This window comes from Leptidea sinapis, chromosome 14 (assembly GCF_905404315.1).
Source record: "Leptidea sinapis chromosome 14, ilLepSina1.1, whole genome shotgun sequence".
In the NCBI taxonomy this organism is placed as follows: Eukaryota; Metazoa; Arthropoda; class Insecta; order Lepidoptera; family Pieridae; genus Leptidea; species Leptidea sinapis.
Window position 1 is genome coordinate 181,171 of NC_066278.1, and position 21,701 is coordinate 202,871.

The 21,701-nt window shown below is 44.6% G+C and overlaps 3 long non-coding RNA genes across 3 annotated transcripts in view; all 3 read left to right on the top strand.

The window, feature by feature from the left end:
- The window catches only part of LOC126968108 (uncharacterized), a 36,546-nt gene extending 18,760 nt beyond the window's left edge, over positions 1-17,786 (top strand). Inside the window, exon 2 of the long non-coding RNA XR_007730139.1 lies at positions 17,597-17,786. This is a non-coding gene — a long non-coding RNA (uncharacterized LOC126968108). The remainder of the gene's footprint in view (positions 1-17,596) is intronic.
- Positions 1-21,701, top strand: part of LOC126968104 (uncharacterized) — a 190,732-nt gene that overhangs the window by 54,062 nt on the left and 114,969 nt on the right. The gene's annotated exons all lie outside the window — the stretch shown is intronic.
- LOC126968106 (uncharacterized) lies at positions 1,981-17,279 on the top strand. The gene is made up of 2 exons (XR_007730137.1): positions 1,981-2,135; positions 16,502-17,279. It is a non-coding gene; the product is annotated as an uncharacterized LOC126968106 (long non-coding RNA).

Below are 21,701 nucleotides of genomic sequence, written 5' to 3' on the forward strand. Positions count from 1 at the left end.
ATGGACATTGAAAAACAAGCCAACAAAGCTCTTAAAGTTGTATGGGCATGGGGTGCGGAAAATAAACTTAAATTTGCCGCACACAAAACCAATGCTATGATCATTACCCGGAAATTTAAGTACGACCCCCACGCCCTAGCATGGGCGGCATTGATATTGCCACATGCAAAGAACTTAAAATACTTGGCGTAACAATAGACCACAAGCTGACCTTCAATACTCACGTGGCGAACGTCTGCAGGAAAGCGATAGGTATTTATAAACAGTAGTCAAGGGCCGAAAAAGCACCTGGGGTCTCCAACCCGAAATAATTCGCATTATATACATGGCAACAGTGGAGCCCGTGATCCTATATGCGGCCAGTGTTTGGGCACCAGCAGCGTCCAAACTCAGCGTTATAAAGCACCTAGGCACCGTGCAACGTGGTTTCGCCCAAAAATTGTCGAAGTCCTATCGCACCGTATCCCTAAACTCAGCACTAATTCTCGCTTGAATTCTTCCCCTCGACCTCCGAGTTCAAGAAGCCGCGTCACTCTACCAGGCTAAAAAGGGGGAGCCCCTAACATTTCTTACGGGGAGAAACGTAGAAAAAATGACACCTGCACTAAAGGCTAGACATCCAACGGAGAACCCAACAATGGAACTTGTGACTGTTGAAAACCAAACACAGGTAAAGGCACACAGCAATGTAGACATCCGGATCTTTACCGACGGGAGTAAGATCGAAGGAAGGGTTGGTGCTGCTTTATCTATCTGGGATGGCAACGAAGAAAAGAAGTCTATAAAATTGGCACTCTCCCAATACTGCACCGTTTACCAAGCCGAGCTCTTGGCTATTTGTAGAGCTACTATGGAGGTGCTTAAGAGTAAAAAATCAACATTCGGAATTTACAGCGATTCCATGGCCGCTCTACAAACAGTCACAAACCCGAATGCCCTCCACCCCCTTGCCGTAGAAGCCAGAGATAACATTAGAACCTCATCTCTCCAGAACAAAATTATCTCTCTGTACTGGATAAAGGCACATGCAGGGCTGGAGGGTAACGAACGGGCTGACCATCTAGCAAAAAACGCTGCACTAAACTCCAAACGCAAGCCGGACTATGATCCTTGTCCACTCTCATACATAAAACGTAACATCCGTGCGACAACACTCGATGAATGGAACAAACGCTATAGATCCGGTGAAACTGCGGCTGTCACTAAATTGTTTTTCCCTGACGCAGTGGCTGCCTATAAAATCATAAGAAAGCTTCCAGTCACCAATATAAATACCCAGGTTATGACTGGACACGGCGGGTTTTCCGAATATTTGCACCGTTTTAAATGCAAAGATAGCCCAGGATGTATATGTGATTCTACATGTGAGGAAACAATCCAACACGTATTGTTCCACTGCCCTGCTTACTGCAGAGCAAGGTACAACCTAGAACAAGAACTCAATATTGAGATAAAAGAGGACAATGTGAAAGACATAATGACAGGCAATGACAGAGACAGATTCTTAAAGTACTGCACTAGTATAGCAAATATTGTAATAAACAGAAATAAAACTAAGTAATTATACTATGCTTAAATAATATAACAATTATATTAATAATAAGCATAGGAAACCGTTTGTAATTATAAATAAGATAGATATAAGTACTAGTAAGTAACCATAAGATAATGTGTAAATAAAGAGTGTTGATTATTAAATAAGCCCCCACATATAGAAATAAGTAAACTTAGATAGACTTACATAATATGGGAATCCCACCCATAATGTTGTGAAATATGATGAATGACAGAAAGATACAGAATGAAGCATGAAAGTACGAGAGGCATAAAAGTGAGAACTGGCATGAATGGACACACTAGAGTAGCATAGGCTCTGATAATGTTGGAGGTAGGAGAATAAAAAAAAAAACCTAACCTAACCCTAAGTCTAGCATGTGTGCGAGTCATTGAGTTATGAATTCAAATAGACAAAACTGAAAGGCGCGCGCTTGTCGCGCGCTCAGGGAGGATGGAGCGTCGGTCGTCAAAAATCGATCTCTCGCACTCCCGAGGCGTCTCGTTTCCAATCAGCGAATGCGGGCGCGCTCTGAGCACATATGCTGGGACCCGAAAGATGGTGAACTATGCCTGGTCAGGTCGAAGTCAGGGGAAACCCTGATGGAGGACCGTAGCGATTCTGACGTGCAAATCGATCGTCGGAACTGGCTATAGGGGCGAAAGACTAATCGAACCATCTAGTAGCTGGTTCCGTCCGAAGTTTCCCTCAGGATAGCTGGCGTCGACTCGTAACAGGCTCATCCGGTAAAGCGAATGATTAGAGGCATTGGGGCCGAAACGACCTCAACCTATTCTCAAACTTTAAATGGGTGAGAACTCTGGCTTACTCGAACGATGAAGCCGGAGATCTGATGACGTTGCCAAGTGGGCCAATTTTGGTAAGCAGAACTGGCGCTGTGGGATGAACCAAACGTAGTGTTAAGGCGCCTAAAAAACGCTCATGGGACACCAAGAAAGGCGTTGGTCACTCATGACAGCAGGACGGTGGCCATGGAAGTCGGAATCCGCTAAGGAGTGTGCAACGACTCACCTGCCGAAGCGACGAGCCCTGAAAATGGATGGCGCTGAAGCGTTTTGCCTATACTCTACCGTTACCGGCAATCGGCGCGTGCGTGTCAAAGCGCACGCGTATTATGCCGTAACGAGTAGGACGTGCGCGGCGGAGTGCGCAGAAGGGTCTGGGCGTGAGCCCGCCTGGAGCTTCCGTCGGTGCAGATCTTGGTGGTAGTAGCAAATACTTCAGTGAGGCCCTGGAGGACTGACGTGGAGAAGGGTTTCGCGTGAACAGAAGTTGCTCGCGAGTCAGTCGATCCTAAGCTCAAGGAGAGATCTTATGTCGATGCGGCGTGTTTATATATATTTTGTGTATATGATAAATAACGCCCTTTGAGCGAAAGGGAATCCGGTTCCTATTCCGGAACCCGGCAGCGGAACCGTTTCAATAATCGTTCTCTTGTTTCTCAAGCAAGTGTTCGACGGGGTAACCCAAAGTGGCCTGAAGACGCCGCCGAGTGGTCCGGGAAGAGTTTTCTTTTCTGCTTGAGCGTTCGAGTTTCATGGAATCCTATAGAAGGGAGATATGGTTCGGAACGCGAAGAGCACCGCATTAGCGGCGGTATCCGGATACTCTCTGCGGACCTTGAAAATTCAGGTGAGGGATGTACGTGGAGATGTCGCGCCGGCTCGAACCCATATCCGCAGCAGGTCTCCAAGGCGAAGAGCCTCATGTCGATAGAATAATGTAATAATGTAACGTATGGGCGAAACGTCTGTGGAGTACCGCGACTGAGGGTGCTTGCCGCCTGGGTTAACAGGCGAAATTGAAGAGTCGTAATTGGTTGTCTGTGACCCTCTACGTCTGACCAACGCACTATACCGGGACTGGAGCGAAAGCTGTTGTGCTATAATCTACCTAGTAGGCGGTGTGCGTTGGGATTCTAGCAGTTAGAAAGGCAAAAAGTAAGTACCGCCATCCGACGTCGGCTGGGTGCGCTGGGGGGCTTGCCAGCCCCCCAGACCCCTCGCGCGGCGATAGCAACTATGACTCTCTTGAGATAGCCAAATGCCTCGTCATCTAATTAGTGACGCGCATGAATGGATTAACGAGATTCCCGCTGTCCCTATCTACTTCGACTTCGTCGTCGGCTCTCGCAGTAAGCGGACGTGTTCTGTGTTCTCTGCGTTAGTCGCCGCCCAAGTTCTCGTGTGTAATCGCTATTAGCAGTTCGTCTAGCCAATCGCGTCGAGTGGGTGGAGCCTGTGTGCGACGTTAGCAAGTGACCGTGTAGTGGGAGGAGCTAAGGTGCGTACGTGACCGGAGTTAATCCTGATTGATTTACGACGGTCATTAGCTAATTACTTTGTTTACTTTATTTCTTTTGTGTTTATTTTTTGCAAGTCATTTTCTTTTGTGTGTGGATTTTATTATAGTAATTAGTTAACGACTTTGTATTTTAATATTCTTTGTGTTTTATTATAACTTATTGACATTACATTATATAGATAGCTTATAGGAATTACTTTGTAATAGGTATTAGGTAGGTACTTAGTATTTAGTTAGTTAGTGTTAGGGAAGAGACAGGACTCTTTGTAGGTATAAGACTACTTTTCTTTTATTTTGTGTATTGAATTGCAACTATGGACAATTCCGCTGCAGTCACCGGAGGAGGTACTGGAGGCTCTGAGAAGGAAGCTGGAGCCTAGTATGAGTGGTCAAAAGAGCAAAGACGGAATGTCGATGAAGGACCAGGACATAGAGGACCTTATTGAGCTGGCCAACACAGCGGGCAGCACTATTATGTCGGCCGCTTCTGGGCCCACAAATAAACTGAAAAAGGCGGACCTCGGCCTCATTGGCACCCAGGTGCAGCGGCTTACAGCGGTTGTGGCGACCCTGTCAGGGAGGCTTTTGAAGGCGAAGGAGACGGAAAGAGCCGTCCCCATTACAGCTGGCGTTACCCCCCCAGGGAATACATACGCGAGTATGTTGAGGACGGGTAGGATGGCGACCCAACCCAAGCCGCAGAGGATGGGTGCATCAATCGCGGTGTACCCCATGGAGAGCAGCGGTCTGAGCACTGCAGACGAAACGAAGGCTACCTTAAAAGAGGCCATTAATCCCCACACAATGGGATTGCAGGTGGCGCGTCTACGCAAGGTAGAAAACGCAGGAGTTGTCCTCCAGACGCGCAGCAAGGAGGACTTAGAAAAGATAAAGAAGGCCATGTCCGCGACCTTGAAACTGCAGGAGACTGGACAAAGGACACCCTTGGTGGCAATCCTCAACATCCAGGGCCATGTTCAGGATGGAGAAGAACTCCTCGGAGCACTGCGTCAGCAGAACTTCTCCGAGGTTGACGCCAAGGAAGGCTTCCCAAGGGTGGCCTTCTACAAGAAAACGAAAGGAGGTTCGTGCACAACAGTAGTGTCAGCCTGCAGTGCACAGTGGCGGGACAGACTGATGTCGAGGGAGAGGGTGTATATCGATTGAGACTCAGCCCTACGCCAGGTGATTCGTCCGAGGACGCATCGTCGCCGAGCAGAGTTGTGTGTGTGCAAACGAACAACAGCCAACATAATATTATAATAACATAATAATATAATATTATCATGATATTTCGTCGTGACGGACGCGTCACGCGATTTCTCATGATTATAAAATTTTACAATATATTATTATTTATTATAGTTGAAAGACGTGGTTGTTGTACACGGCGACTACTCTAATGATAACGAGTACGATCATCTAACCTAACCTAACCTAACCCACCACTACGATGTTCTTCGTGGTGAGTTTAGGATACTGTATTACCTTGAGGTCATGGTCCAAGACCGCTACAGCCGCCTTAACAGTTCCCTCATCCGTCTCAGCACACTGAAAGACCCGCACACCTCTGTGGCTTCTCATCGCCTTTTCAGCACCGACATACGGTTCTTGGAGGAGCGCCACTGCGACTCCGCGCTTTGCAGCTTCAATTAAAAGCTCGTTCGTCGCTAAGTTCTTCTTCTGAAGGTTAGCTTGTACGATCTTGTAATGGTTTTGTACGCCTGGGGCGCCTTTAGCAATACGCTATGGTTGATCTGGCAAGTTCATCCCATTTTCGCCGAATGGGACAGTCTAGGCTAAATGCGTTGTGGTCGGTTCGCTCTTGTTTTGCTTTGACGCAGTTTTGGCATCGGGGTGGGACACCCGCCAGCCGATCAGCGCACTCACTTCGGAGTTGTGGATCTCCGCAATGGCTGCATAAATCCGCTGTTTCCCTGCAAAATCGTTTCCCGTGGCCATAGCCCAGGCAGCGCGTGCACTGAAGCAGCGGGGTCTGGTCTTCGACCCTCACCCGTTGCAGATCAATATGCAGATAACCTTTCTCCGTGGCTCCCCAGATGGTGGGGGACACGCTTATTACGACATTATTGGTGTGAGAGTTTCTCGTCCTTCTCCTGAATTTCACCTCTACCCGATCCTCGCCTATTTCAAGGTTATGAAATATATCCTTATTCTGATTTTTTAACGCTCTAAGTATGTCTTCGTCTGTGTTTACGGTTAGGACGCCCTTAAGGATCAAAAGTGGGTCTTTGTTTTTCACCTCAACGGTGAGGTCTGTCCTTTCCTTCTCCAACTTGTTTTTAATCTTGCATCTTTCTGCCTGTCTTTTGCCTTCCTTACTTTTTCAACCTTGACCCAACCTTCTTTTGCGTCGAGTGCATTTTTTAATTTCTCCAAGACCTCTTCACCCGTTTCCGTTTCGTCCTTTGATGTGACTACAATTGATTGCAATGTATTTCTCAAGGGTGAATCTGCAGATTGCAATATGTACCTCTTGAAGAGAGGAGCAGCTTAAGCTCAAACTCGGGTGGTCTAAGTCCAGGGACTCCTGAGTTATTCTATATAATACAATTTTGTCAGTCCGTCTGTGTGTAGGTTATGCTTAAAAATAATTCAATTTTAATATTATTATGTTCACTAAAACGTGTCACCCTTAGCCGCTTCTTTGTGGAATGTTCTATTTTTAGAACAATTGTCAAAAAAATTTAAAATAGGTGTCTCTTGAAAGGTGAGAGCTTAAACTAACTATTTTAATTATAATAATAAACCAGTATATTGGGGTTCAGGCCCGAGGGTGTACCAAGTTAATCCTTCGTGTTTTGTGAAATTTGGATTTAGTAAGTAAGATTTGGAGAAATTAGTTAGGTATTTTGAAAATTTAAAAAGTGATTATAGATCAGGAGATGGTTGTCCAGACGGGACTTATTAAATTTTTTGGAAAAACAAGCGGAAATTAAGGAAAGAGGAAATTACCAACTTAATTGTGCGGTTGTTAACGCGGGAGGTTAACTTGGTAACACTTACAAAATTTTAAATTAAAGTATAAAAATTTCCAAAAAATTACTATGTGTAGGGTGTGCTGGTGGCTTCGATTTCCCGGGTTGTCGCTGGTACAGCTGCAGGGGTCCTGGAGTTCTGGTCTTTGCAAAGTTACGCTTTTGCAAAACTGGCCGCAGGGTCACTATCAGATGGAGGCAGTTGAGTCTTCTAGCACCTCAGGTCACGCTGTGCTGCACTATCTTGAGGATGGTACCTTTCCCCTTTGCTAGAAATTTCCAAGCGTGGGGTCAAAATGTGCCGCCCAACGGGGCGCAACTTTTAGCAGTAGTAAAAAGGGGGTTTGTCGATCTTATTTCGGCGGCGCACTCACTTTTCACTTTTAAGGAGCAGTTTTTTGTCACTATTAGTCACTTTTTTTAATCAGATTTTCGTTCGTTGGAATCTCTGTCTCGAGACGAATCCGTGGATATGTCACTCTGCTAACTTGAAGATAAAAATACCACAACTAATATTTTTCGAACGCGGAGCGATGCGATTCTGCTGCTTACTGCGCGGCTATTTGTACGAGACTCAGTAGTGGTGGGGATCCAGACCAGCGCCTGGAGGATCGCTCTTGTCTCTTATTACTTCGAGCCAGACCATCCCATACAGCCCTATCTAGATAAGCTGAAAGCTATTGGCAAGGAAGTGGGACCTGGGTTCTTGATAATTGGGGGGGACGCAAATGCCAAAAGTCCATGGTGGGGAAGCCTGACGGAAGACTGTCAGGCGCTCTGGGAGAGATGGGCCTTAACGTCGTAAATCAGGGGGAAATTCCGATCTTCGACACCATTAGAGGGGGCCAGAGGTACAGCAGTTACGTCGATATTACCGCATGTTCATTGGATATTATGGACTTGGTGGACGACTGGAGAGTAGACGAAGGTCTCACGAGCTCTGACCACAATGGCATCCTCTTTAGGATTTTGCTGAAAAGATCTAAAGGCATTGAAATCCAGAGAACAACCAGACTCTTCAACACGCGTAAAGACAATTGGTGTGATTTTCGTTCGAAGCTTAGTCAATTGATGCAAGCAAACCATATCACCACAACTACCATAGACAACTTCACAACACCAGAACAAATAGATGAAACAATAAATAAATATACAAACTTTATCAATGAAGCATGTACCCATTCAATGCCTTTAAAGAAATCCTTTGAGGTTCTGAGGATGCCTTGGTGGTCTGAGAAAGTGGAGATACTGAAAAAGGAAGTAGCCACCAAAAAGCGAAGAATCCGATGTGCTGCACCTGTCCGAAGGATAAAGGTCGTCGAAGAGTACCTGAAAGAGAAAGAGGAATACGAACGTGAGGCGGCAAAAGCCCAGATAGATAGCTGGAAGGACTTCTGTGCTAAGCAAGGAGTCTGGAAGGGGATTTACCGGGTGATTGGGCGGGTAACTTCCAGGAAAGAGGACCTACCACTAGTAAGCAACGGGAAAGTGATGAACACAAAGGGCTCCGTAAAACTCCTAGCGGAAACATTTTATCCTGAGGATGACGCAAACTGCGACAACACAGAGCATCGCGACATCAGGAGAAACACGGACCTGGTGAACTTTGGCGAGCAAAATGAATCTTGCGATCCTCCGTTTACGATGTCCGAACTTATGCTGGCTTGCAGGTCCTTTAATCCGAAAAAGGCTCCAGAAGCAGACGGCTTCACAGCCGATATATGCTCGCACGCTATCAAAACTGAGCCCGGTCTAGCCTTATCTCTGCTAAATAAATGCCTGCAGCTTCACTACTTTCCGGAGACTTGGAAAGAGGCCATTGTTATAGTACTGCGAAAGCCTGGGAAGAGTGACTATACATCGCCAAAGGTGTAGACCGATTGGGCTTCTACCTATACTTGGAAAAATCTATGAGAAGATGTTGGTGGCCCGACTCAAATTCTACCTGATCCCTAGGATGAGTACTCGCCAGTACGGATTCATGCCACAGAGGAGTACCGAAGACTCCCTCCATACACTAGTACGGCACATCAACGCAAAGTTAAATAAAAGGAAAATAGTGACACTGGTCTCACTGGACATAGAGGGAGCCTTCGATAGTGCCTGGTGGCCAGTTATAAGAGTCCGATTGGCTGAGGAAAACTCTCCACTGAATCTGAGAAGGGTCATTGACAGTTATCTGGAAAATAGAAAAGTTAGAGTGAGGTATGCGGGAGAGGAATATGCGAGAGCCACCAATAAAGGCTGTGTCCAGGGATCTATAGGAGTTCCCATACTGTGGAACCTTTTGTTGGACCCTCTCTTAAGATACCTACAGGGTAGGGGTGATTACTGTCAGGCTTTCGCAGACGACGTCATGCTTGTCTTTCAGAAAACTATTGCGATGGTGTTAACTCGTAAACACAAATATGATATCCCGCGTCTGACCATGGGTGGTGTTGCCATTACAATAGTAACAGAACTAAAAATCTTGGGTGTCATCATCGATAACAAGCTGACCTTTAATTCTCATGTTGCTAGCGTATGCAGGAGGGCCCTGGGGGTGTATAAACAATTGGAAAGAGCAGCAAAGGCTAGTTGGGGTCTCCATCCCGAAGTTATTAGGATTATCTATGTGGCCACTATAGGACCAATCATCTTGTACGCCTCCAGTGTATGGGCTTCAGCAGCCAAAAAATTAGGAGTCAGAAAACAGCTGGGCACTGTTCAACGTGGAATCACCCAAAAAATGTGCAAAGCCTACCGAACTGTTTCTCTAAATTCCGCACTACTCCTGACAGGGATCCTTCCACTCGATCTTCGAGTTCTAGAGGCGGCTTCTCTGTACGAGATCAAAAAGGGTAGATCATATTCCAAACTCTGTGATAGAGAGATAGAACATGTTGCCTCTGTCAAAGAATCCCCGCATCCTGCTCTGCATATTGATCTGGAGGTCAAGAACCTGATAGATCAAGAGAAATTTGATGCTCAGAATGAACATGACATCCGTATCTTTACGGATGGTAGCAAGATTGAAGGAAAGGTTGGTGCCTCCATATCCTTTTGGAGCGGAAACACCGAGACCAGGGCTCTCAAGCTTGTCCTACCAAGATACGCAACCGTATACCAGGCTGAGCTCTTGGCGATATGCAGAGCAACTAGAGAGATCGGGATGGCCGTGGGGCAGTCATTTGGGATCTTTAGTGACTCAATGGCAGCCCTTATGACTATTGTGAATAACAATTCTCTACATCCCCTAGCCGTAGAAACCAGAGAAAATCTGAGATCTGCATTCCTTCAGAACAAAACGGTGGACCTGTTTTGGATAAAAGCTCACGCAGGCTTGGCGGGGAATGAGAGAGCCGATGAATTGGCAAAAGATGCTGCTTTAAATTCTAAGCGGAGGCCAGACTACGACATGTGTCCGATCTCATTCATTAGGCGTAGCCTTCGAGAGGATACTCTTGACGTGTGGAACCAAAGATACAAGGGAGAGGAAACAGCCTCCATAACAAAGATATTTTTCCCGGACGTAGTGGAGGCATACCGAATAGTTAGGAGGCATGTACTGACTAATATAACAACGCAGATTATGACAGGGCACGGCGGATTCGCTCAGTATTTGAACCGCTTCAAATGCAGGGAGAGCCCATCTTGCATCTGTGATCCCGACGAAGCAGAAACGGTACCACATATTTTGCTAAGCTGTCCAGTTTTTATGCGAGAAAGATTTGATATCGAACAGTTACTAGATATAAAACTTACAATTGATTCCATTAGTACCCTTATGAACAGCAAAAATAGACAAATTTTTATAGAATACTGTGTGAAACTATGTCAAAGGGTGATTAACAGAAATAAAAGTGGTTAAATTATGATTAATGATATCGTGTAGCATTTGCGTAAAGCATTAGAAGATAGATAATAAGTTAATTAAATGTATAAAAAATTGTAATTGTAATAGTTAAGATCCTAATAATAAGCTAGAAGAGTGCTATAAAGTAAAAAATGGAAATAAGGGGCAATATTGGCATATATTGCCCCTTATTTCCATTTTATCTATCCTTATTTCCTACAATATTTGTTATATATAAAAAACAATATATATATATATATATATATATATATATATATATATAGACAATAAGTAGATAACATTGAAACATAACCTATTCTTAGATATAAATGGTACAAAAAGTTGTAAATAGATATAAGGCCTAGTAGTTTTTAGCATTAAATTTGTAAAAAAAAAGAAAAATATTATGTATACTATTATAATAAAATAAAGAACGCAATGTTCCTGATTATGTTAGGGGTAAAGCAACAACACCCTGTGATGGCGGGTGCATAAAAAAAAAAACCTAACCTAACCTAACCTAACCTAACCTAACCTACCCTAACCTAACCTAAACTAACCTAACCTAACCTAACCTAACCTAACCTAACCTAACCTAACCTAACCTAACCGAGATAGCACTGCTGAGGGGTTGTTTTTTGCCTCCCTTACTTCGGGTCCTCACCTGAAAAATCAGGGAGTGGTCTCCAAAGATGGGGGCAACGAATATACACAAAACTGCACTTGAAAATTTATATGTCGCCGATCTTGTTCGCGCACAATATCCTTTTTAAAATTTTGCGAATTTAGTTTTTTGTTCATAGAATTTCCAAAAATTCATCAATTTTCACCAAACTAACACTGTTTGTGAGAACTAATTAGCGCGCATCTAATGATATATCACTTGACTATTTTTACACTAAGAACCTATTTTTACAATTTTTCATGCACGGAGTGACTTAAAATCGTAACGTTCCCACTGGCGGTTTGAACCAGACTCTTACATACTCTTACTTACTTATCTCGGCCACCCGTAGAGTCCCAAAACATCCAAAGACGTCAAAAGAACGGCCTTGATGAGCATTTAAAGAAAATATAAAGAACAAAAAATTTCACTGAAATTTGGACTATAAACAAGCCTTTTTACGGTTTCGAGCTCTTCAACTTAACTTTGTAACCAAAAAATCCATAATAGTGAAAGCTTATCTTAGCTTTTGGTATATATAGTTAAAAAGAGCCTTTGACGTTCTACATGGTGACACCAAGCTTTTTATGAAAGAACACATCCCGAAGTAAGAAAGAAATAACAAAGTTACTTCTTGCAGCTGCTTACAGAAAAAAGAAAATTTGTTAAAACTAGTGTTTCCTAAAAATAAGTAAATATATATGTGCGGCCGCCATTGGATGCGCGCTGAAGAGCCCTGGCGAACTGCGGTATTCCTGTGAAAATTGGATCATTATTGGATTTTTAAACAATAAAAAACATTGACAGAAATTTTCAAAAATTCACAAGTCAACAAAACGATCGATAACACCACTTTTTTAAATCCTTCCTTTATAGAGCTTAGCAAAATTAATATATATTCTAAATTTAAAAAATTTTTCGCGCGAAATTAACGAAGTTGTGAATTTTTGAAAATTAGGGGTGAGCACGAGGGGATAGTTCCCCCTGTAGTAGATATCTTATTTTAGTGTAACAAATTAAAGGGACGTCGGAAAATACGAAATGAATTTTTTCAAAAATTTTTAAGCCATTTTATAAGTGTAATTTAATTTTTAGTGTAAAAAATCTAGTTTTCGTAAAATAGAAAATCAGGGGGTACAAATAAAATTTTATTGTACATTAATTTAAATTCTTCACAAAAGTAGCTCTCAAACAAGCCCAAACACGGTGCATTTTGGCCCGCTATAACAGAAGTTACTCAAAAACAGTCATCAGGTCGGCCATATTGGCCGCCATCTTGGAAAACTAAAAACTCCCGTAACTCGGTCCCCCGTGGTCGTACGGAGACAGGATTTTTTGTATTATTACTCCCCCCTCTTTAACTATTCATCCCACAGGTTTCTGTCATAATAATTTTGACATATCTACAAGTAGAGTCTACACTACCGACACATAGAGCTAGTCAAGCCGAGCTTGGGGAGCCCTCGCACAGCTTTGTGCGGTGTTCGGATCGCGAGATAAACGCAAACAAGACTTATGGCCGCCATATTGGCCGCCATTTTGGAATTTTAAAAAACGCTGTATCTCGGGTTCCAGGCATCGTAGAGAGAAGCGGTTTTCACCATTACACTCGGCGTCTCTATAATAAATAGTACTTAAGAGTTTAGTTCATTTAACTATATTTTTATTTAATTTTTTATTTTTCCGGTTATTGTAACCGTAATTGTTATAACTGTATAAATTCCTTAGCTAAGTGGCCATAAAACTCCATTAAAACCTGACCATTGCCGTAGATTCGGCAGAAGTGGCTCTACATTTTGAGACGACTTGTATTTTACTGCTTTTGACTGCTTTTAGTCGAGACCACTAACTTATTACTTACGGTAGTCTTATTCATAATTTTATAAATAAGTGATCAGAAAAGACCGTAATACTATATATTTAGACTTGACGATTAGACTGACTGCAACTGATAACTACAAAGAATATACAACTCATACAAAAGGTGGTTATTTAGTTGCTTTTAGCATAAACCCTAACATTTAATAAACTAATAGCCATAATATATAACTTCTACAAATCTTGGCTATTCCTCATTCTCTATACATAATTTCAGTAACATATTGACGCTACCTCCACGCAACTAAACACCACTCACAAATAATAAAATAAAATGTTTGGCTATCGCACACCTTAGTGGATCACTGCCGCCTGAGTCTCCAGGAACGTCGAACCCAATAGGATCATCAAAGGTCCGGACAAGCATAGGGGAATGGGAGAGTGGAGGAATAAGACCCCTCGTGGCAAAATCACCAGTAGCCAATAGAGGCCCTACGGTAGCCCCTAAAGCGCCACCGAAAAAGCGCGATAATTCAGAAGGACGAACAACGGCGAGTAGTGCTGCTACTGAGGTTGCGGCAAAGGTAGGTACGAAGATGGCGGTATACCCTAATAGAACCGCCGAGGCCAGAGCGTGCCTAAACTGGGCAAAATTAAATCTCAACAGTTCGAGAAACCTAAAAACCGACATTAAACAAGAGGTTTGCAGTGCAATAGATCGGTTATATCAACTGGTCAAAGAGGCAGAACAAGAGAAGCCCCGGGCAGAAAAAGCGGACGGAGAAGGGGAAATTAGCAAAGAAATTTTTTCCCATCTGCTCTCTACACTGGATAAGCAGAGTATCATCATGAAAGAGAGCGCCGAAAAGGTGACACACCTAAACCAGGCCCTTGAACGGCAAGCAGCATACCTGGACAAGATCGCAGCCACTACCAACGCATCCTATGCACATCTGGCAATACTAGAAGTAAGCCTACGGAACGGGAAGCGTTACATTCGGTGGTAGTGACAGCCACAGATAAAGGAAAAACAGGCGATGAAGTGCTCCAAGACATCCGGGATACGGTGGATGCTAAAGAGGGATGGGTCAGGGTAGATAAAGTGAGAAAAGGAAAGGATCGCAAGGTCATAATAGGATGCAAAACAAAGGAGGACAGGGAAATAGTGAAAGAGAGATTAAGAGCAGCTAAAGATCGTCTGACAGTGGAAGATGCTAAAAATCACGATCCCCTGCTAATTTTGAGAAATGTCCTAAACTATAATAAAGACGAAGACATCAAAAAAGCCCCGGTCAACAAAAACCGAAGCCTCTTTGACGGCCTTGATGAGCGGGAAAAAAGAGTTGAAATAAGGTTTAGGCGGAAAACAAGAAATCCCCATGCATGCCATATAATTACAAGAGTATCCCCACAAATATGGACGCGAGCTACAGCGGCTGGGTCAGTCCATATAGACCTACAAAAAATAACAGTGAACGACTTCACGCCGCTAGTTCAATGCTCGATATGCCTCGGATACGGCCATACTAGGAGATACTGTGAGGTAAACATTGAAAAGTGTTGTCATTGTGGTGGACCTCACAAAAAAGACGAGTGCCTGGGATGGAGCACGGGTGATACCCCATCTTGCTGCAACTGTGTGCAGGCTGGGATTCTAAAAGCTGAACACAATGCTTTCAGTGACGAGTACGTACCCTGTACGCAAAAAGTGGGATGCACTAGCCAGGTCTAAAATAGCGTACTGCTAAAGCAGTGGGCAACTATACCAAGATAGCATCTAAATCCCCAAGTAGATATGCAGTGGCCCAGGCCAACCTCCAGAGGAAGGAACTAGCTACTGCCGAATTAATGATTGAGGCCACCGAGTGAAAGCTCGCATTTGCTTTGGTCCAGGAGACTTACGTGGGTAGGATTCGAAGGATGAAGAGCTACAGAGGTGCGCGAATATACCAGAGCGAAGATGACGGTACAGATACTATCAAAGCGGCCGTGGTAGTGTTTGATGAAGATCTCGATATAATTCAATGCCCAGAACTCACAACACACAACATCGCTGTTGTGAGGATTCGATCTAAAACCTGGGAAATCGCTCGACGATACGTCGTTGAGACTTATTGGCAGCGCGCGCACGACGGTGTCGCTGCGCTGACTGATATCGTGTCTGCCTCATACTTTTTATCGTTGGCCTCAGATCAGGGAGGATCACCCGCCGAATTTAAGCATATTAGTAAGCGGAGGAAAAGAAACTAACCAGGATTCCCTAAGTAGCGGCGAGCGAACAGGGATAAGCCCAGCGCCAAATCCCGCGGTCGTCACGGTCGCGGGACATGTGGTGTTAGGGAGGTTTCGCTTTCTCGGGGTCGCCGCTCCCGTCCAAGTTCGTCTTGAACGGGGCCGTTTTCCCATAGAGCAAGTCTGCGAGAGGGACTCTCCTCAGAGTCGGGTTGCTTGAGAGTGCAGCCCTAAGTGGGTGGTAAACTCCATCTAAGGCTAAATATAACCGCGAGACCGATAGCGAACAAGTACCGTGAGGGAAAGTTGAAAAGAACTTTGAAGAGAGAGTTCAATAGTACGTGAAACCGTTCAGGGGTAAACCTGCGAAACTCGAATGAACGAACGGAGAGATTCATCGTCACTCCGGGGCGTATGGCGGCGTGCCGCGATGTGCGCGAGACTCGTGCTCGCGTTCACCGGTCGCCGCCGTTGACGGCGTGCACTTCTCTCTTAGTACACATTATGCATCGCGACCCGTTCGTCTGTTCGGCCCAAGCGTTGTCCGGGAGCCGGGCGGCTACGCGTTCACGCGCACAGCCGTCCGACCGTGACGATCGCCGGCCGGCGGCGGACGGTACTTGTCATGAAACGCGCACGCGTCTCCATCCGGGGACGCGTCCGGCCCGACGCGAGCGAGAGTCGTCGTCGACATCCTGCCCTTGTGCGGATGCTGACGAATTCAAACAGAAAAAACTGCGACGAGTAGCGTGTGCGAGCCGTGTAGTCTCGGACTGTGCGCGTATCACTCGGCGATGTTACTGTTTCGGGCACTCGCAGGACCCGTCTTGAAACACGAACCAAGGAGTCTAGCATGTGTGCAAGTCATTGAGTTATTAATTCAAACAGACAAAACTGAAAGGCGCAACGAAAGTGAAGGCGCGCGCTTGTCGCGCGCTCAGAGAGGATGGAGCGTCGGTCGTCAAAAATCGATCTCTCGCACTCCCGAGGCATCTCGTTTCCAATCAGCGAATGCGGGCGCACTCTGAGCACAGATGCTGGGACCCGAAAGATGGTGAACTATGCCTGGTCAGGTCGAAGTCAGGGGAAACCCTGATGGAGGACCGTAGCGATTCTGACGTGCAAATCGATCGTCGGAACTGGGTATAGGGGCGAAAGACTAATCGAACAATCTAGTAGCTGGTTCCGTCTGAAGTTTCCCTCAGGATAGCTGGACTCGATTCTTAACAGTCTCATCCGGTAACCGAAAGGTTGACAAGTCCTTGGGAAGGGGAGTGTCCCTATCTACTATCTAGCGAAACCACAGCCAAGGGAACGGGCTTGGGAGAATCAGCGGGGAAAGAAGACCCTGTTGAGCTTGACTCTAGTCTGGCATTGTAAGGAGACATGAGAGGTGTAGCATAAGTGGGAGATCGTTCGCGGTCGTCGTTGAAAAACCAATACTTTCATTGTTTCATTACTTACTCGGTTGGGCGGAAGCGGTGCGCGGTCGATAATATCGGCGGGCGTACGGTGTTTCGTTCCAAGCGTGCAGAGTGGCGACGTGGCGGCAACGCTCGTCGCCGTACAACTCCCGCGTGATCCGGTTCGAGGACACTGCCAGGCGGGGAGTTTGACTGGGGCGGTACATCTGTCAAAGAATAACGCAGGTGTCCTAAGGCCAGCTCAGCGAGTACAGAAACCTCGCATGGAGCAAAAGGGCAAAAGCTGGCTTGATCCAGATGTTCAGTACGCATAGGGACTGCGAAAGCACGGCCTATCGATCCTTTAGTATAAAGAGTTTTTAGCAAGAGGTGCCAGAAAAGTTACCACAGGGATAACTGGCTTGTGGCGGCCAAGCGTTCATAGCAACGTTGCTTTTTATATCTTTTTATAGATCTTTCGAAGTCGGCTCTTCCTATCATTGCGAAGCAAAATTCGCCAAGCGTTGGATTGTTCACCCATCAAAAGGGAACGTGAGCTGGGTTTAGACCGTCGTGAGACAGGTTAGTTTTACCCTCCTGATGGCGTGTCGTTGCGATAGTAATACTGCTCAGTACGAGAGGAACCGCAGTTTCGGACATTTGGTTCATGCACTCGGCCGAGTGGCCGGTGGTGCGAAGCTACCATCCGCGGGATTATGCCTGAACGCCTCTAAGGCCGAAGCCAGCCTAGCCGAATCCGGCAAGGATATACTCACTGTGGAGCCCCGAGTGTCGGGAGGCTCTAAACAATGTGACTTTACAAGTCGCGTTTTATTCGTAAGACGCGACGTCGCGAAGCCCATTTGGAACGCGAAGAACGGTGCGAGCGGTATTAACACGTGCACCACGGCGTCGAAGTTTCGAATTTACCTCAGTTCGATGTCGGGGCTCGGAATAGTCTGTAGACGACTTACGTTCCTGGCGGGGTGTTGTGCTCGGTAGAGCAGCGTCGTGCTGCGATCTGTTGAGACTCAGCCCTACGCCAGGTGATTCGTCCGAGGACTCATCGTCGCCGAGAGCAGAGTTGTGTGTGTGCAAACAAACAACAGCCAACATAATATTATAATAACATAATAATATAATATTATCATGATATTCCGATAGTCCGTCACGACGGCCCCAGAAGCGAGTACGGTCGGCCCCAATAGCGGGTACGGTCGATTCCTCAATAGCGAGTACCGCCTAGCGCGAGGAGCGCGGCGCTCCCTGCCGGTCTCCACGGACGGATATCTCACTTACTTGAATGGAGGACCGAATAGCGAATTGACAAAAACAAAACTATAATCTAATGCACAGGAACAGGAACTATATTATATATAGATAATTCGTCGCTTGATGAATTAAGCTAAATTAAGAATTTATAACAATTATTCTTGTTTTAACTTTGTGACGTTGTAACTTTTAACATAAGACTAACCACTGGGCTATATGAGTCGTCAAATTAAGAAGATATTAACACAAATTTAAAAAAATGTTTGTGGTGAAAAATAGATATTAGCCGATTCTCAGACCTACTGTGTATGCATATAAAATTTGGTAAAAATCAGTAAAGCTGTTACGGAGGAGTAAGGTAACTAACATTGTGACACGAGAATTTTATATATAAGATTAGCGGACACGACAGACGTTGTCCTGTACACACGTCTTAAATTTTAAAAATCGGTCCAGCCGTAAGAATGTGTTCACTAACATACACATGAGCAGGAGAATTATATATGGAGTTCACTGTCAACAAACATACAGAAGAATTATATATATAAAGATAATAATAATGATTATTATGCCTTAAGCTAATATTAGAATAATATTAAGACATACACTGATGCTTAAACTAATCTTCTGCCTCGAAATCCGTCTGTGTCCCTCTTTCAACAATGGCTTCCAACTGTAACCATTTTCCTCTGTCAGTAGCCAGAATTGAAAATGTACTATTTATGGTAGAGGAGGACAAACGACCGTACTCGTCACCTGATGTTAAGTGATCAGCGCCGCCCTTATTCTCTTGCAGCAACAGAGGAATCACAGGAGCGTTGCCAGCCTTTAAGGATGGTGTGCGCGCTTTTTTGAAGGTACCCATGTGGTACCGCCCTGGGAACACCGCACAAGGAAGCTCATTCCACAGCTTGGTAGTACGTGGAAGAAAGTTCATTTAAAACCGCACTGTAAAAGAATGATACACTCCGAGGCGGTACTTCCCGCTGTGGCCTTTATTCCATCAATAGATCTTCTTGTGGGCCCACCTCCCATCCTTCTCTTGTTCCTTGTACACCAGAACATTATAGTTTTTGACCAATATTCATGTCCCCTAATAATTGCATGTTCTGTCCGTTTTTTTTTTAAATTAATTAAAATAAATTATTAATTTATCATAAAAATACCTCAGACAAAAAGTATAGATCATAAAATTATCTATAAAAAATGTACCGATACTTTTTTTCCTACGAGCCACCGTTTCTGAGATAATAACTATTCAAAAACTTATAAAAACGCGCTAAGTACACTACCTCATAGGTGGCGTGTAAACTAACTTTTTGAATCTAATACTAAGTATTGATACATTTTTAATGGATAATTTTACGATCTACAATTTTTGTCCGAGATACTTTTATGATAAAACTTACCTACCGTTTTGCTGAAAATCGCGAAAAACGAATGTGATTAAGTAAGTAAGTAAGTAAGTAAGCAAGTAAGTAAGTAAATAGGTAAGTAAGTAAGTAAGAAAGAATTTTGATTTGATTTGAAATATATATTTTTTCGGAGGTTTTTTATTTGGTCTCGGAGGGAAAATGAAATGTACATGTCGCGCGTTTATAACTGAAAATGATCGTACTCGTTATTAAAAAAGAAAAAATAAAAAAAATAAAAAAAAGAGCGATTTTTTCTTCGAAGCCGCAATGCATATTTAATATTATGTAATTAATAAATAGTAAAATCAAATCAAAATCACTTTATTCACATATCAGAGTTTACACGTTCGTATCGTTCGCGTTCATTCACCACACATACGGCAGTCGGCGTCGAGAGTCGAGTCCGTAGCGAACGGTTCGCGACGCCGAATTCAACGCCGCTCAAGTTTTTTCTTGTAAAAAGAGTGAAAAACGCACGCGAGAAAATACAAACGCACAACACCACCCCCACCACAACAACTGCTGCTGTTTTATTATTCTCGTCGTCGTCATCGTCATTCATATTTTATTTAATATATATTTATATTTGAGTAAGTTTGTGAATGCGCGCGATGATAACGATGATATAACAATATACGGTACTCTCGGGGCAGCTGTGTGTCTGTGTTTGTGTCGCGCGTTGTTTTATATGTTCTTTTTTTACAATATAAAAAATGAGACAGACTCACTGCGCTGTGTCGATCGAGTGTTTTCGAGTTTCCCTATGCGGATGATATTTGATTTGGTGATTTGTTTTTTGTGATTTCGTTTCTCATAATTCCTCTCTTCACTCTCTCTATAGTATCATACGCTGCGGCGATCCTCGTCACGTTGAAAGCGATCGAGAAAAATTTTTGCGCGGACCAAGACGCCGACTGGGCTTCGACGGTTTCCCTCTGTTAAGATTTTTAACGTGAGGGCCCGCAAGCCGGAACGCGTCGCGCATTTCACGCGTGCGAGACGTTCACGCTCCTCTCAAGCACCGGGCGTCGATCCGATTTGTGATCACGACGTGTACCGATTAATACGTTGATACCGCTTCTATTGCGTGTCATCATTTTTATTATTACCCGAAGGGACTCTCGTTACTGAACGTTCATAACATACAATCGGCCCATCGCCGATTTATGATTCGTTCAACGCGCACCGTATGCCTTTGAGATATATAGTATACAGTGCGCGAACTGATATCTCACGATATGTTCAAGATGTCATAGTCGCGACGCCCTAAGGGGAGATCGCGACGCACGACGCGCTGAGCGCGACAACAATCGTTGTTTGCAGCAGCTCCCTGGTTGATCCTGCCAGTAGTTATATGCTTGTCTCAAAGATTAAGCCATGCATGTCTCAGTGCAAGCCGTATTAATGCGATACCGCGAATGGCTCAATATATCAGTTTTGGTTCCTTAGATCTTACTCAGTTACTTGAATAACTGTGGTAATTCTAGAGCTAATACATGCAATCAGAGCTCTGACCAGTGATGGGATGAGTGCTTTTATTAGATCAAAACCAATCGACGGAGGGCCTCGCGTCCGAAGTCGTTAATTTTGATGAATCTGGATAACTTTTGCCGATCGCATGGTCCAGTACCGGCGACGCATCTTTCAAATGTCTGCCTTATCAACTTTCGATGGTAGTCACTCTCTGCGACTACCATGGTTGTCACGGGTAACGGGGAATCAGGGTTCGATTCCGGAGAGGGAGCCTGAGAAATGGCTACCACATCCAAGGAAGGCAGCAGGCGCGCAAATTACCCACTCCCGGCACGGGGAGGTAGTGACGAAAAATAACGATATGGGACTCTTACGAGGCCTCGTAATCGGAATGAGTACACTTTAAATATTTTAACGAGGAACAATTGGAGGGCAAGTCTGGTGCCAGCAGCCGCGGTAATTCCAGCTCCAATAGCGTATACTAAAATTGTTGCGGTTAAAAAGCTCGTAGTTGCATTTGTGCGCCGCGCTGTCGGTGCATCGCATCCGCGGTGATACTGACACGTCTGCGGAGCCTATCGTTGGTGAGCCGGCGGTAAAACGCCGGTTCAATATCAAAATCCTATCGCGGTGCTATTCAGTGAGTTTCGAGATGGGCCGACAATTTTACTTTGAACAAATTAGAGTGCTCAAAGCGGGCTCAAAATGCC